Source organism: Phascolarctos cinereus, unplaced genomic scaffold (assembly GCF_003287225.1).
Source record: "Phascolarctos cinereus isolate Bilbo 61053 unplaced genomic scaffold, phaCin_HiC Scaffold_2;HRSCAF=192, whole genome shotgun sequence".
In the NCBI taxonomy this organism is placed as follows: Eukaryota; Metazoa; Chordata; class Mammalia; order Diprotodontia; family Phascolarctidae; genus Phascolarctos; species Phascolarctos cinereus.
In genome coordinates this window covers 308,429,899-308,445,309 of record NW_027555625.1, presented here as the reverse complement: position 1 = coordinate 308,445,309, position 15,411 = coordinate 308,429,899, and positions in this window count along the sequence as shown.

The window sequence follows — 15,411 nt, the reverse complement described above, 5'->3', positions numbered from 1 at the left end:
AAAAGATGTGAGCTTTGCATGCCTTGTGTACTAGCTCATCATTTAGTACCACATTTGAAGATGATAGACTAAATTGTGGCTATTTTTACCCTGGGCTATACCCTAGGACTTGGGCTTTAAGAGAATTTGGACATCATGAGCCGGAAGAGACAAGTCAAATACATGAGGTCTCTGTTTCCCTATAAGGAAGTCTGTACAGCCTTGTGACTCTCATAGGAAACCACATACACCAGAATTCCCCAGAGAAGAGGGAATCATGAAACTTCATTGGTGCAAGCAGACCAAGCAAAAGTGCGATTGAGTGAACCACAGTTCCCATTATCAAGCAAGGATCTTTTACTCCTTTTGTGGCATGGTGGATAGAATTCCAGGCTTGGAGTCAGGAAGACCTGAGTTTAAATCTGATCTTAGACAACAACTAGATGTGTGACCCCAAACAAGTCACTTAATCCCTGTTTGCCTCAGTTTCCTCATTTGCAAAATGGGGATAAGAATAACACCTATCTCATAAGATTGTTATAATATATATATATATATATATATATATATATATATGTGTGTGTATATATATGTATGTATATATATACACACACATACACACATGTATGTATATATATATATATACATATATAAGTATGTATATACATACATATATAGAATATATAATAATATACATCAAGTATTTTGTAAAATTTAATGTACTGTATAAATGTTAGCTTTGTTTTTATTATTGTTTTTATTGTTTTTACTACTACTACAGCATGAATTTTAGGGTGGCAGATAGATATGCCAAATGATTGCTCCCCCTTAGGTCTTGGACTGTGCTAGCTAGAGTTCAGGTTGGGGGTATTTTAATTGGCCCTTAAATGAAAATGAAGATTCTGACAGCCAAATGGATGTTAAGGGCTAGTGAATAGCATAAAGCAAAGGAAAGAGAAGACATGGTGTAAATGGAGAGTGTTTTGTAATCTATGTAAATAAGGGCTTATTTCCCGGGGAGCAGAAATTAACCTGCTGAGAATGCAAGGGAAGAGGGAGTTTGAAAGGCAGCAGGAAGGTAATATGTTTTGAGCTATGATGTAAGGAAAGACAGAGTTAAGTAGAGTCCCAGGAGATGGTGTGAAAGGGACCAGAAAAGGGCTAAACTGGAGCTGGTGGCTAACGGTGCTGGTTATTGGAGCTGTCCATCTTGGTTTTTTTCTAGCTAAGTAATGATAGCTGTTGGGGAAAAGCAATTGTGCAAACTGGCTTCTTCCAGGAAGTCAGAGCTGAGGGTGCATGTGTGGGTGTGTTTGCACAGGGTGAAAGGAGGTCAAGGAGTGAAGGAACATATTGCTTTATCATCTCTGGATAGAAATAGTTATAGAAGCAGAGATTTAAAGACAAAATGGAACTTGAAGACCATCAACTCTACACCCTCTACTACATTTTATAGATGAAAGAACCTGGGTTTAGGGATGTGAAGGGACTTACTTAAGTTGGGTGGTATGAAATAGCACCCTAAGAGATCCATATGGCATGTGTTATTCTTCTTAATTTATAAATGGGAAAAATAAAGCTTAGAGTGGTTCTGGAATTTCTCCATCGTCACCAAACAGGTATCTGAGCTGGAATTCTAAACCAAATCTCCTGAATCCAAGTCCAGCACTCGTTTCATACCACAATATTGGAGACCAAAATATAGGTCACTAGGAGCCTGTCTTTCAGGCTTTTTTCGGTCAACTAGCCAAAAAGGATTTAAGTACCCAGTACATGCCAGACACTGTGCTAACCACCAAGGATATGAAGAAAGGCAAAAGACAATTCCTGCTGCTCTCAAGTATTCCACTGCTTAAGAAGTCACCTGACAATAAGTGAACAGGGTCAAATATTTCTCAAAATTGTGGAAAGATCCTAAAAGGAACAGAAGATAGAATTTTAAAAGGATAGATCACCCCTAACTGAAAGTTAGTACTCAAAGACCTCTATGGATATTTAGACAGAGACAGATTGTAGCTATGATGGATTCCTGCCCATGTATCTTTGGTTTAGGATTGAATTCTGACTCTTCCTTCATGGGAGAAGTATTCAGTCCAATCTTTATGACTAGAGAGAGCAAGTTTAGGCCCAATGAATAAAATAAATGTCATGAAAATTATATCATATTCTGTAGTCTAGAAAATACTTTGTATATATTAACTCATTTGATCCTCCCAGAAGCTTTGGGAGGCATACAGTAAGCATATCCTTGATTTGTGGACAAGGGAACTGAGAGACAAAAAAGTTTAAGCAACTTCCCAGGAACACAATTAATGTAAGGAGTCCCTTAAGAGAGCTGCAATATTTCCGTGGTGCTTAAGTACCAAAGACATTTATTACTTTTTGGAGACTGAACTGCATGTTCCATGATGTTTTGGGACCAAAGGCACTTCTTCATTGACAAAGAGTCCTCATTGAGAGAGATGCCCTTGTGTTGGAAGGGAGGTACCAAAGTTAAAATGAAGGAAGAAAAAGAGAGAGAGACAGAGAGACAGAGACAGAGAGAAACAGAGAGACAGAGACAGAGACAGAAACATGGAAGTATGGAGAGACAGAGCTGTGAGAGAAACAGAAAAACAGACAGAAAATGATACCTCTTGCTAGAGGCATACAAATGATTTTGAGGTAACTAATAATCTTTCTTAAGACACAGAGCTATTTGGTGAAAAAATGCCTCCAATCTAATAAAGTGAATCAAGGCATACAAACCACACTGCTGGCTGTCTGGGACACTTTCATTCAATGTTGTTCCAGTTCTTCCAAACTCTGGGTGACCTTACCTCTTTCATATGAGCAAATTTCTTAGGCAAGGATATGCACTTCCCCAGTCTGAGAGATCTAATGTTCCTATGATGATGGAAAAATTTCTATTCTAATGTTTCCATATATTAGAGAGATTGATCTCAAGGACAGGGCCTGGGCTGGGCCTGGGATTAGAAGGGACTGGACTTACAACCTTTCTTCTGGAATAATATTCAGAGTAAATGAAGTAGCTTGCTTGGGCAATAGTTGTTGGAAATATTTGCTGCTAAAATATAACCTTGTATTTTATATAACTTGATTTTGTCTTTAATACTGATCTGCTGTTTAAGAGATTAAAAAGCATAGCTGCTGCTAAAAGAGAGTGAGAAATTTTGGAATGGATGAAATCTGTGTCAATGTCCTCATGAAAATATCTTGAGCCTCGAAGTACTAAGGGAACCAGGACTTTCCTTACCCAGGCACACCATCCTATATCACATTAGCAATGGACAGAGCCAGAATTTGAATGTCGGTCTCCAGATCCAATTGTATTGCTATGACACTATAGACGATAAAAGAATTTACACAGAGATTGATGCCAAATCAGTATTCATCCATTGAATAGAGCCCTTCATTAGGAAACAAGCTAACTGTCATCAGAAGCATTGAAGAAACAATTTTGAAGACCATTTCTATTTTTGGAGATCCTGTGAATGGAATTCCTGAATTTAGCTGAGGATTGGACCAGAACACCTTAAAGGCTCCTCCCATCCTATGATTCTATCACTCTATATAATTTATTTAAACTTGTGTAATTTAATTCAACAAGCCTTTACTGAGCACCAGATGATGATGGATACTGGAGTTAAAGAGACAAAAATGGTAAATATTCTAGGAATGGAAATACTTAAGGGAATACTGAGTAAGTACAGGACACCTGTTTCTTTACTCCACATGTTGTGATTTTATGACTTGACTAGAATTTTTACTTGCCCACTGTCTTCCTCCTGCCTATCTCCAGTTACCAAGTTTTGTTGGTTCTACTTCCCTACATTAGTCTCTCATACCTATCCCCTTTATTTCCACCATGTAGTCATCACCCTAGTTTAGAGCCTCATCATATCTCAGTGACAGCATTGCAATAATCTTCCGTGTTAACTGGACCCTGTGTTTCATATCCTCTCCTCTCTAATCTGTTGTTCAAACAGCTGCTAAATAATCTTCCTCGAGCATTCATTCCTGAAGTCTTTAAATCCTAACACGTCACTTCGTTAGTAAATCATCTTCGGTGGCTCCCTATAGTTTGTAGGATAAAACACACTCTTGTAGCTCAGCATTTGAAATCCTTTATGAAATGACTCCAGCCTACCATTCTAGATTTATTTTATGTCACTCTCTTTCAGTTTTTAGTTTTTGTTTTTTGTTTTTAGGCAATTGGGGTTAAGTGACTTGCCCAGGGTCATACAACTAGTATGTATTATGTATCTGAGGCCAGATTTGAATCCAGGGATGGTACTCAAACCACTGAGCCACTTAGCTGTCCCTGTCACTCTTCTTCAGGCACTCTACAGTTCAAATACCGGCTGTATCTGCTTTCCCCCAAACTTTTGATTCCATTTCCCATCTTTGCTCAGGCTATGCCACATGCTTGAAATGCTTTTTTTTTTTAAAATTTACCTCCACCTTGTAGAATCTTTGGCCTAGGTTCTTCTAAATCTCAGAGCAGGTGCCACCTTCTACATTAAACTTTTCTTGATCCCAGTAGTTGCTAGTACTAAACACTCCTCAAATTATATTGTTTATTAATATGTTGAAATGTATCTTCCTGCAGACTGAAACATATGTAATTTTGGACATGGTAAATGTAGAGATTTATTTTGCTTGTCTATGTCATGTGTGTGAGTGCTATAGAGTTTTGTTTTTCTTTGCTTTTCTTTTCCCAATGAGAGGAAGTAGGAGGGACAGAAAAATAGATTTTTTGATATTTGGAAAAAAAATGAAAAAAAATATATCTCCCCAGTGGAATGAAGATCCTTTGAGGGAAAAAGCCTTTTTCTTGTTATTTTGTCTTTTTACTCTCAGTGACTAGTACTTAGCCTTGTATATAAATCAGTACTTAATAATGCTTGTTGAATGAATAAATGAAAACATTATTGACATAATACTTAAACAACATTTCATGTTCTTTGCTCTAAAAACATAAAATCATTCCAAGTTGTAAGAAGGAACCCTTATTTCTGGGATTTAGTACACAAGTCCAAGTTCATATGTGATTTTTATAGACTTTGTCCATATCCCTCTCTATCCTATGCCCTCTTCCAAGAGTTACAAGTGACAATTCTCTTGCTGCGTTTGTCAATGGAGAGGTACATAATATGGATATGCTCCCTATACTCTGAGCATACACTTATTAAAGTAAAAGTCCCAAAGTACTGTGTGAGATATGAAGGCAGGGATACCTACATTTTATCTCAGGAGACCAAGAGGTATCAGAGAAGTCATTTTAGAGAAGATGGTAATTGAGTTTGGTGTTAAAGTATGGCTTGGTATTCAAGAGGTGGGAGGGAAAAGCAAGATATTCCATATGTAAGGTACAGAATAAACAAAGGCACAAAGGCCAAAAAGTACAGTGTGTGTGTGTGTGTGTGTGTGTGTGTGTGTGTGTGTATTATACATACCATATACATAGTTACATATACACTATATATGTGTTGTGTATGTAGAGGAAGTGGGGGGAATAGAAAATAGATTTTTAATGGAAAAATTAAATGAAAATAACATATATATATATACAGCATATATACATATGTATAGTATATATATATATATATATATACACAGCATATATATAATATTTACGTGTATATGTATTTATGTATATGTGTATCTTCCATATCTATATATCCAGTTGTGTTTTGTCCTTTGTTTTTGAGGAGGACCAATGACATTACAGGTGACATCTTGACTTGCCTGTGAATTGGATTTAAATCTGGCAGAGTTGCACAACTTCATCAGCCTCACTCTCTTTTCCAGAGTCATCAAAGTCCAGTGGCAGAATGAAAGTCAAGATGACTGGTAATGGCCTGGAATGCAGTGGATGACCTTGGTGTGTTCAATATCATCTGACCAAGCTCTAAGTGCTCCACAGCCCCTGCTTCAGTCACCTTTATGGATGTTGGAGCAAATTGTTCTCATCCAACCATTCCTCTGGGGAAAGTCTTCACATGCTTGGTATAGATATCTCCGTAACTTACTGATGGATGTTAGGCCTCTCAGTTGCCCCCACCGTGGTTTAGTCCAGCTATTGAGACAGTTTTACTGGGGTGTGTCCACCATGCATGCTACACATTCTTGGAGCCACAGGTGAGTGATGGGTAACAGGTGGACATCAAAGGTGGATGAGCAGCCCTTGGCATGACCTAATAACAGAGGTGCTAATCTTCCCTGAACATCCCATACACACATGCATAATAATTACATAATACATGCATACACACACACACATATATATATATATATATATACATACTATATACAGTTATCTACATATACTATATATCATACCTGTTTGCTACATATAAATGTGTGCATATATGTGTGTGCATGTATGCATATGTGTATAAATCTATATACATATATATATATATATATATCCTATACATATACATATCAATCAATAAACATTTATTAAGTACCTACTATGTGTCAGGGACTATCCTAAGCACTGGGGATACAAAAAGATAGTTCCTGCCCTCAAGGAGCTTCTACTCTAATGAGTGAGACAACCTGCAAACAAATATATGCAAAGCAAACTATATACAGGATAAATAGGGAATAATTAAAAGAGAGAGAGCACTGGAATCAAGAGGAGTTAGCTAAGGCTTCCTCTAAGAAGTGGAATTTTAAGGACAACTAGGTGGTGCAGTGGATAGAGCACTGGCCCTAGAGTCAGGAGGACCTGAGTTCAAATCTGGATTCAGTTACTTGAAACTTAATAGCTGTGTGCCTGGGCAAGTCACTTAACCCCAATTGCCTTGGCAAAAAAAAAAAGTGGCATTTTAGTTGGAACTTAATGAGAGTCAAGGAGGTCAGTAGTCAGAATTGAGGAAGGAGAACATTCTAGGCATAGGGGACAGCCAGAGAAAAAGCCTGGGAACAAAGAGATGGACTGTCTTGTTCAGGGAACAGCCAGAAGGCCAATGTCACAAAGTATTCTTTGGGGAGTAAGGTATAAAAAAAAAAAAAACTGGAAAGGGTGACTAGGTTATAAAGAGTTTTGAATATCCAACAGAACATTTTGTATTTACTCCTGGAAGCAATAGTACTGAGTTTACTGATTTGAGGGGTGACATAATAAGATCTTTGTTTTAGGAAAATCACTTTAGTGACTTAATGGAGGATGGATTGGGGTAGGCAGAGACTTGACTGTAATAGTCCAGGTTTGAAGTGATGAGCATTTGCATTACAGTGGCTGTGGTGTCAGAGGAGACATAGGACATGTTAAAGAGATGTTGCAAAGGTAAAATCAGCATCCCTTGGCAAAAGCTTGGACGTGGTAGATGAGAGATAGTGAGATATCCAGGATTAATCTTACATTGGCATCCTAAGGGACTGGGAGGATGGTGTTGCCCTATATAGTAATAGGAAAGGTAGGGGTGGGGAAGGATTTTGGGGAAAAAGTAATGAGTTCTGTTTCGGACATATTGAATATAAGATGTCTACTGGACATCCATTTTTTGATGTCTGAAAGGCAGTTGGAGATGTGAGACTAGAGGTCACCAGAGAGATTAGGGCAGGAAGAGTAGAGTTGGGAATCATCAGCATAAAAATGGTAACAAAATCCATGAGATCTGATAAAACCACCAAGTAAAATAGTAGAGAGGGAGAAGAGAGCTCAGGATAGAACCCCAAGGAATGCCTACAGTTAGAGGACATGATCTGGATAAGGATCCAGCAGAGGAGACAGAGAAAGAGCAGTCAGACAGGTAGAGATGGAATGGGGTCACTTGAACCATTAGAGGGGAATTGTCTTTGTAAGGAGTAAGGCAACTTCATCATGTGAAAAAAGGGTGAAGGAGGAGATAGTTGAAGAGGGCATCTGAGTGATAACAGATGAGGGAGAGGAGAGAAGAGAAAGTTCATAGTACCTTTAACATAATAAGCACCTAATAAATTCTTCCTTCCTTCCTTCTTTCCTTTCCTTCCTACCTTCTTTTCTTCCCATTGTCCAGAGTCCAAGATTCTTCTCACAATATTATAACATTACAAATTCAGAGCCCTATAGATCACATACTTCAAATTGTCTTATGTTTGGGGAAACTAAGGTCCAGAGAGGTTAATGACTCAATCAAAGTTCCCAAAGTTGCAAGTGTCAAAGGTGAGATTTGAACCCAAATTTTCTAATCTTTAATTTGAGACTCTATCTATTGTTCTATGTCCTTATCAATTCTTGTTCAATTCAAGGACTTGCATTATTAAACTCATCTTGCTGAAATTCACTTACATGGTGAGCTTTGAAATACATCTTATCTAGGATGGACTTAGGAAGATAACAGTGGAACAAAGCAGATAATATTAAGACTGATAAGAATAAGTCATATTCATATAGTACTTTAAGCTATGAAAACCACTCCAATCACTCATCATGTTAGTTAAGCATTTCTTTAATATATGGCTGGTACTACTTTAAGCACTGGGAATACAAAGGAAAAAAAAAAACAGTCCCTTCCTTCCAGCAGCTCAAATTCAAAAGCGGAGAACACTTGTAAATAATCAGTTATGTAAATATAGGTACGTGTATGTATACATATGCACACACGAACACACATATATGTAAATCTCTATATACCTCTCTACATATTTTTATTTTATTTATTTTATTCTGAACTTAAGAAATAAAACAAGCATTTCCATAACACAGTAGAATAGAAAGAAAAGATAATTGCACGTGAAACTGCAGATCAATTATGTATATCTATATTCCTTTTAAATATATATAATAAAGTTATATAAATTTTTTATTACTTTTTATCTTCTTTCCCCTGCCCTAGAGATGGGCATATATGTAAAATCATTCTATACATACTTAAAGTCCATAAGAATGTATATATCTATAATGTCAGTCAACAATAAATGATTATTGAATACCTGCTGTATATAAGGCACTGAGCTAAAGTGCAGGTAAAAGATAGTCTCTGCTTTCAAAGAACTCAAAGTTTGAAGTGGAAGATAACATGCAAGAACTATGTGAAAACAAGCTACATACGTGCTAATTGGAAATAATGAACAGAGGGAAGGTTCTATAATTAAGAAAGATCTGAAGCCTGGTTCATTGACTCCACAGGTAGATGTAATTTTGGTTTGGGGGATGTGTGTGTGTGTGTGTGTGTGTGTGTGTGTGTGTGTGTGTGTGTGTATGTGTGTGTGTAATGATGAAGTTGAAACTGTGCACCTGCCTGAGGTGTGTTAGTAAACTCAATTACATACTATTGCTTCCAGTAGTATATACAAAAAGTTCTTTTGGATATTCAAAAACCTTTGTAACCTAGTCACCTTTTCCAGTTATTTCATACCTTACTCCCCAAAGTATACTTTTCAATACAGTGAAATTTGCCTTCTGGCTGTTCCCTGAACAAGACTCTCTATCTCTTTGTTCCCAGGCTTTTTTTCTGCCTGTCTCCTATGCCTGGAATGTTCTCCTCAATTCTGACTACTGACCTTCTTGACTTTCGTTAAGTCCCAACTAAAATTGGGACTTAGAGGAAGCCTTAGCTAACTCTTCTTGATTGCCGTGCTCTGTCTCTTTTAATTATCCCCTATTTCTCCTGTATATAGTTTGCTTTGCATATATTTGTTTGCATGTTGTCTCCCCCATTAGAGTGGAAGCTCCTTGAGAGCATGAACTGTCTTTTTGCCTCTTTTTGTATCCCCAGTGCTTAGCATAGTCCCTGACACATAGTAGGCACTTAATAAATGCTTATTGATTGATATGTATATGTATAGGATGTACATATGTACACACACATATGTGTGTGTATATATACATACATATATATATATATATATATATATATATATATATATATATATATAACTAGATAAAGATATCTAGTCATCTTTATTAGATAAAGATAATATAAAGAAAAAGAAATAATGGTGAGGGGTAAAGCTTTCCAGGTGTCAGGGACTGCCAGTACAAGAGCTCAGAGACAGAAGATGGAGCATCACGTTGTAGGTACTGCAAGTAGACAAATCTAACTGGATGACAGAACCTGTGGAGAAGAGTGAAGTGTCAGAGTACTGGAAAAATAGGAGGAGGCCAGGTTATGAAGGACTTTACATGCCAAAAAAAATCCCAACATTTTTTTTTTCATCTTGAAGGTGAAAGATAGTAACTTTAGTTCACTGAGCAGGGGAGTGACATGGTCAGATCTCTGCTTTAGAAAAATCACCTCAGCAAGCGTTAGAGGGGAGAGATACAAGAAGCAGAGAGACTATTTAGAGGACTATTATAGTAGTAGAGGTGAGAAGTAATGAGACACTCAATTAGTTATGGTTGTATGAGCAGAAAGAAGAGAACGTATGTGAGACATATTGTGAAGGTAGAAAGGCAAACTACGCCAAGGAATTGGGCATGTGTGGTGAGTGAAAGCAAGGATTTGAGGATGATATCAACGGTTCAAGCCCAGATGATCTGGATATTGATGATACCCTTTTCAATAACAGGAAGGTCTGGAAGGGAGGAAGGTTTGGGGAGGAATTATAATAAGTCCTCTTTTGGACATGAGTTTGAAATATCAATGAAACATTCAGTTTAACAAGTCCAAGAAAGCAGTTGTAGATATAGAAGTATAGATCAGGAGAAATACTAGTAGTAGATATACATCCAGGGAATGAGTAGTTGGACACATAGGATGAATATAAAAGGGGGGGGGGATATAGTGTCACAAAGATGACAAGAGAGAATATCCTGGAAGTGAAAGTGATCTACATGGTAAAGGCTGCAGATAAATAGGTAAAAAAAATGGGGACAGAAAAAGAGTCTTTAGATTTATCAATTAAGAAATCATTGGTAACCTTGGAGAAGGAAGTTTTAGTATAACACTAAGGTCAGAATATAAATTGTAGAGGGTTTTGAAAGAAAGTGTGAATACAGGAAGAGAAGACACCAAGTGCCAATGATTTTCTTAAGGAATTCATCCACTAGCATGGATAAAAAGATCAAATTGGGGATTTTACAGATAAGGGACATGGACATACTTATAGGCACCAGTATGTGGGGGGAATTTTAAGATAAAAGAAAGGGTGAAGATGATAATAGGGATAATTTTCTGGACATGGGGGAGGGGAGGATAGATGGCATGAGGGAATATGTAGAATATTGGGCCTTGGAAAAGGAGAAAAGCTACCTCTTAAATTAAGAATAGAGTGAAGTTAAAGATTATGGGAGATATCTGAATGATGTTAGATGGTGAGGAGTCAAGAAGTGGAAGCTTTCAAAGAATGGCTTAAATTGTTTTGAAATGACACTAGATCTTTACCTGAGAGGGTGAGTTGAGGGCATGCTATGGGATATTTAAAGAGAAATGAGAAAGTTTGGAATAGCCATTGTGGAGAGTTAGCAAACTGATTAAGGAGAAAGTGGATACACACACACACACACACACACACACACACATACATTCACGTATAAAATGTGCATATATAAATATATACATACACAGACTCATATATATGTGTGTATGTGTGTGTATATATATGTTTGATTCACCTAAAGATCAAGATAAAGACCTGAGGAGAGTGGAGTCAGCGCAGAGACAATACCCTGTCAAGGGACTGCCAAGAAGTCACAGTGATTATAAAAAATAGGGTCAGGATTATAATAGGGTTGGAAGTAGTAAGGCAAAACAACAGACGAATGTTTAAAATTATGATTAGATAATGGAATTTCAGAGTTTCTTGTGGGTCATAACAAGGTCAAGGGTGTGACCATCCCTTTATGTACTTTAGTTAGAGAGTAAAAGTGAGGAACTAAGAATGTCTTAGGCAGTATCAGTATTTATCTTGAAATCCCTAACAAGAGGGCAAGAGTTAGAGACAGAAAGACTGTGAACTCTTGAAGAAAGAAGAATATGCTAAATATTGATAGATATCAGCCATCAGGCTTTGGATTGGGTGATAAATCTTTACTACATGAAAATCATATTGCTGAATGATGGTAGGAGAGAGAGAGTCTGGAAGTGATATTGAGGAGCAAATTTGTGTGCTGACTTCCTCACCACAATCAATAAATATAGCCTTTTAGTGAAAGTACTGAGATGGATCGCAAGGGATGTCATAACATCAGGAGGGTGCCAGTTCTCAGTGAGTGCCAGAAGATGCACAGAATGAGAAGGGGGAAACAAAAGGTTTAAGATGAAGGTCAATTTGTTGCTTATGAAACTGGCATTCCAGAAGGCATAGTGGGAGGCTTAAGTACATCCGAAATACTTCTTATACTGTGACTAGAGTTCCACAAAGTACATATTGCTTTCTAAACAAATAATAGTTCACTTTAATGAGAACAAAATGGTATTGAGGTCAATTACCACATTGATGGTAAATTATTTAACTTGAAAAGACCACAAGCCAAGACTAAAGTGGAGGGAGAGTTAGTGTGTGACGTTTTATTTACAGATGATTGTGCACTCAATGCAGCCTCTGAGGCTGAGATGCGAGAGAATATGGATCAATTCTCTGCTGCTTGTGCTAATTTTGGCCTAACAATGAACACCAAGAAAACAGAGGTAATCCACCAGTCAGCTCTGGACCATCCATATGTGGAACAGCAAATGGAGAAACTTTGAATGCTGTGGATAAGTTTGCTTACCTTGGTAGCACATTTTCCAGTGACGTACACATAGATGATAAGGTTGCCAGTGCCATGCCGGGAAAATGAATCATTTCTATCTGAATCGTCTTAGGAAGATTCTGAAGATGACCTAGCCAGATAAGTTACCAGACACTAAGGTCCTTTCTTGAGCTGAGCTGCCAAGCATTCAAACTCTACTGTAGAAAGCACAATTCATATGGATTGGCCAAATTGTGCAAATACCAAACCTACATTTGTTTAAAATTCTATTTTATGGAGAACTCACATAAGTCAAGCACTCACACAGAGGTCAGAAGAAGCAATACAAGGATATTCTCAAAGTCTGTCTGGAAAACTTTGGAATAGACTGTGAGACATGGGAGACACTGGCACTGGATTACCCAGCAGAGCATGCCTGCATCAAAGAAAGTGTTGTGCTCTGTGAGGAAAGCAGAATTGCAGTAGCTCAAAAGAAATGTGAGATGCACAAATTTAGCGACATTTCCGCTCCAAATGTTCATATGAACTATTCATGCCCGACTTGTAGTTGGGCTTTCTAAGCTCGTATTGGTCTGATCAATCATAGTCGGACGCACTTTGCCTTGACTCTGACAGAGTGCTGTCATGTTGGTCCTTTTTGAGCATGAAGGCAACAACCAACCAACCAGTTTTGATTTTGAAAAGCTAGGCATAAATCTTTTTTTAATGATTAAATTTTGCTTCATCATTAACAATGAAAATATTTTTATTGATGATTTTTTTTTCTATTTTTACATCAGCAAATTTTTCCCCAGTATCCATCTTATTCTTCTCCTAGAGAGTAACCCCATATAACAAAAAAAAGACAAAAATTAGAAAAAAAACCCCAGCATAATAGACTAATGCAAATATCTGAAAATATGTTCAATGCATCACATTCATGAACCTCCCACTCTGCAAGAAGATGCGACAGAGCTGTCTCTATATATCTCTTCTTTAGAACAATCTGTTCTTTGTAATTTAGCTACATTTATATTTATGTATTTTTTTTTTGGTGGTAGTTCTTCCCACTTATATTTTTGTAGTCATTATTTCTATTGCTTTCTTGGCTCTGCTTTACTTACTCTGCATCAATTCATTGATCTTTCCATGCTTCTCTGAATTCATCATTTCTCACAACATAGCAATATTCCACTATACTAATATTCTACAAGTTGCATAATAATTCCCAATCAATAGGCATGTCCATTAAGTTGTTATACTGTTAGAGATGTTTCAACTTTTCCTAGCTGTTCTTCAATGTATGGCAGAACTTAAACTATGTTGAGGCATCTAGAGCTTTACCTTTAGGAGCTGAATTGAGGACACAATGACATAGTTCCTCCATGTACCTGTCCAAAGACTGTAGGTAAACCTACCAAGAGATGACAGTCTTCTGTTGGGATTTATTACCTTATTCCCTTCACCCATCATTGGGCACCATCTTCAGGAACCCATTGCTTTGGCACCTTTCTCCCAGGCCTTTCCACTTTCCTGGCATAATTGTATCTATAGTAAAACTCTCTTCTGTGTTTTAGAAATATTAGCTTTGACCCATGGGGAGGATGAAATAGAGAAGACAGGGACTGGAGACAGGAAGATGAATCAGGGGCCTTTTACAATATTCCAAGTCAGAAGTATCAAATACACAAACTCTGGTCAGCTGGGGCCCATAATACTCCTGAATGCTACCTGACTGGATTAAAATGTAGTTGGGAAATTTAATAAAATAAATAAAAAAATGCAAAAAACAGAAATAAAGAACTGCCTAGGTAAAATAATTCCTACTTACCAGTTGTAATCTATAGCTTCTCCTAACCCTTTAAGTTTTTTATCCCTCCTTAAATTCCTGGTGTAAAGTATACATACATACACATGTGTACATGCATGCATGTGTATGCGCATATAGACACAGATCCACATAAATATACACACAGACACATATATGTATATTCACTCAAGAAATGTGCATATAAAATATATGTATATAATATGTATATGCATATGTATATGTATATACACTAATATCCCTCTTGCAGTAAAAATTTTTAGAAAAGGAAAGAATAATAGTAATAGAATATGATAGTTGGAAGATACCTGATTAAAGATACCTTTCGTTGTTTTTGAGTCATTTCAGTCATGTCTGACTCTGTAATCCTATATGCAGTTTTCTTGGCAAAGATACTGGAGCAGTTTACCATTTCCTTCTCTAGATCATTTTACAAGTGAGGAAACTGAGGCAAACAGAATTAAGTGACTTGCCTGAGTCACAGAGCAAGTATGAGATTGCCTGGATTTGAACTCACAAAGATGAATTTTCCTAACTGCAGGGCCAGTGCTCTATCCACCTCATCACATAGATACCCTAATGGTACCTTAGAATATAGAAAATCAGAGCGAGAAGAGAATTCAGAATATGGAAAGTGAAATATGAAAGGGAGTTTAAAACCTATACTGACAAAATGTTGGAAATTGAAGGGACCTTAGAACCAAGGATGCTAGAGTTGGAAGGCAACAGTACATAGAATCTTGAATATAGAACCTAGAGTATGGGAGTTATATCATCTAATCCAGCTTTTCATTATATATGTATATATATATATGAAACCAAAACCTAAACATGTAACAAGAGATATTCAAAGTCACTTTTTTTATGTTGTAAATAAGTTCTTCTTTAATTTGTCTGATTAGTGAGTTTACATTTCCTACTTCCTCAGCAACAGATCATCTCTACTTGCCTGCCTCAAGATATTTCTGCTCTGTGCCTGCTCTCCAAATTGTTG